The sequence below is a fragment of the Triticum dicoccoides genome, chromosome 5A (genome assembly GCF_002162155.2).
Source record: "Triticum dicoccoides isolate Atlit2015 ecotype Zavitan chromosome 5A, WEW_v2.0, whole genome shotgun sequence".
NCBI classification, from domain to species: domain Eukaryota; kingdom Viridiplantae; phylum Streptophyta; class Magnoliopsida; order Poales; family Poaceae; genus Triticum; species Triticum dicoccoides.
Genome location: NC_041388.1, coordinates 47,034,316 through 47,036,994, shown reverse-complemented (window position 1 = coordinate 47,036,994; position 2,679 = coordinate 47,034,316).

Sequence of the window (2,679 nt, the reverse complement as noted above, 5' to 3'; positions counted from 1 at the left end):
TTTAATCATCATAGTCATAGTGTAGCTATCTAATCACCACCAACACTAGCTAACAATAATCATCATAGTTATTACCACCAACACTAGTTATTTAATCATCATAGTCATAGTGTAGCACATCATTATCTTCAAACTCATTCTAGCTAGCTAATCACTCTTGCTGCTCTCTCTCTCAGGTAAAATAGCATAGAACATGTGTAGCACTCCCGCTTCATCATATTGGAGCATGCAGATGAACCCGTCTCCTAATTGTGGGATGCGCTTCTGATTGCTGCCCCCCTAGTACTTCTCTGCGATCCTTCACAATTTTGCTCCAGTCTTTGACTATTAAGACTTGCTCGCTTTTAGAAATCTTGAATGCACTCATGTGCAATGTAGGATGTCTTGGTCGTAAGCTAACCATTTCCATGCGACCTTTAGGCTCGATCCAATGAGGCACAACCATCATCGGGAGTCCCTGTTGAAGAACATCGTAGTAACATACTTAGCAATGAAGTTTAGCTTAAAAAATAATGTATGCAAAAGATGCACTGAAGACAAATAGTAAAAATCTTACCATCTTTCCTAAATAGATGTGACCATAGTTCAATATGCATGCTAGTGGTCGCACGTTTTGAGTACTAAGATTTTCAAGTCCAGAAAAATAATTTGTCTTGACAGTATGAAGATCCTCAAGCCATGAAACATAATGACTTATCTTCTCGCAGTTTAGTTCAGCCCCGGGACAGTAGTAGGTCATGTCTACCAAGCACCGGACATATTTGCTTGCATGGAAATAAGCTGTCAATAGAAATTAGTTGTCAACTATTTTTAAATAAACAATATGCAAGACATAAATATGGTTGAGAAACTCACATAATGGTAGAACTGGAGACGTCTTCACATCGACCCGGATATCCATATTACCTTCAATATCATCTTCTGGACGAATATCAAAGGTGATAAGCATATCAGGCTCAAATGCATAACTCTCTAATTTTTGCATTCAAAATAGGTGTAGGTGTCTACATTGTATAATTTCGCGGTAAAAGAATAACCATGCTCGGTCCTCAAGTGAACTCTCTTTACTTCCATAGTTTCCATAGGACTGAAACCAATCTTATCCAAGACAAAAAATCTTGCATGGTAGGGGATACGCTAGTAGAATAGTAAAGAAGAAGTCATGCTTAAATACGAAAAAAGACTTGTCGTTGTGACTTACTGTATCCACTTCAAAGGTCTCATCCAGCTTGATGATGAAGCGCCTACCATCAACTAGGAAATTTCTGTCGCACAGGCCGCACTCGTCTTCGCAGTATTCGCACATAACAAAATCCTTTTCGTCGTCAGACATTTCCTATGTTCATAGTTGAAACATTAATTGAAAATCAATCGAAGGCAACTACCAGGAAACTCAACACATAGATCACTATTACTCAATATGCAATGGGTTAACTTTAGGTCTGTCGAATCTTCCTAAACTCTCATCTCATGTATATGGTGGGCACTCCCTCTCTGATATTGCGACCGTCGGTGATGGTCGCTACTCCTCCTTTCCCTAGTGTGTTACAAATATCTAGCACAAGGAAAAGAAGGAGAAGCAACCCCCATGACAAAAGTTGGCATTCTTCTTCTCTCATATATGGTGGACACTCCCTCACCGTTTCGACCGTCGATGATGGTCGCTACTCCTTCTTCCCCTAGTGCGTAACAAATGTCTAGCACAAAGAGAAGAAGGAGAAGCGACCCCAACGACAATAGTCGGCATTCTTCCTCTCTCAAATATATATATGGTGGACACTCTCCCTCACTGAAAGACACACAAGGAGCGGAAACAGACCTAAAAGTCAACCCGTTCCATATATCAAGCAATGACATAGAAAAAATGCCCTATGTTTTGCCGAAATATCATTGGATTCCCGTTCTGGCAAATCACAAGCCCTCGATATGCCCTACATTGTAGCACAAGTCATTGCTAAAATTCATGAAATTTTTTGGCATGACCTTTACTAAAGACAGGACATATCAAGCGCCTGAAATTTGCCGGGACAGAAACGAATCAACATTCCGGCAAAACATAGGCCACTCGGAATGCATCATCATCAACATCAATGACATGGCGACTAGCACTAGCATTTTCATCATCGACATTTACAACACATTATCATCTATATCAACAACATGGGGATTTGGCTATTCTCACCTAGAGTTCTTAAGGGGTCGGTGATGGGGACGACTGCGGGGATGAGGTAGGGGCAAATACTTAATTTCTGTATAAACAAACTAGTTCTATTAAGCACTTACTAAATAAACTAGTTCTATTAACTACTTACTAAATAAACTAGTTCTATTAAGCACTTACTATAAATAAACTAGTTCTATTAAGCACTTACTATAAATAAACTAGTTCTATTAAGCACTTACTGTAAATAAACTAGTTATATTAAGCACTTACTATAAACAGAACTAGTTATATGAAGCACTTACTATAAATATAATTTCTAAGCAAAAGACCTAAAATTTTCTATTCTATTCAAAACACCTAAAATAATCTAAAAAAATATTCTATTAAAAACCTACATTCTACAATGTCTACATTCTAAATATACATTTAAATTACCTACATTCTACAAGAACAGAGACAAGGGAGGGAGGGAGGACGGGTAGGAAGGAGGGAGGGAGGACGGGTAGGAAGGAGGG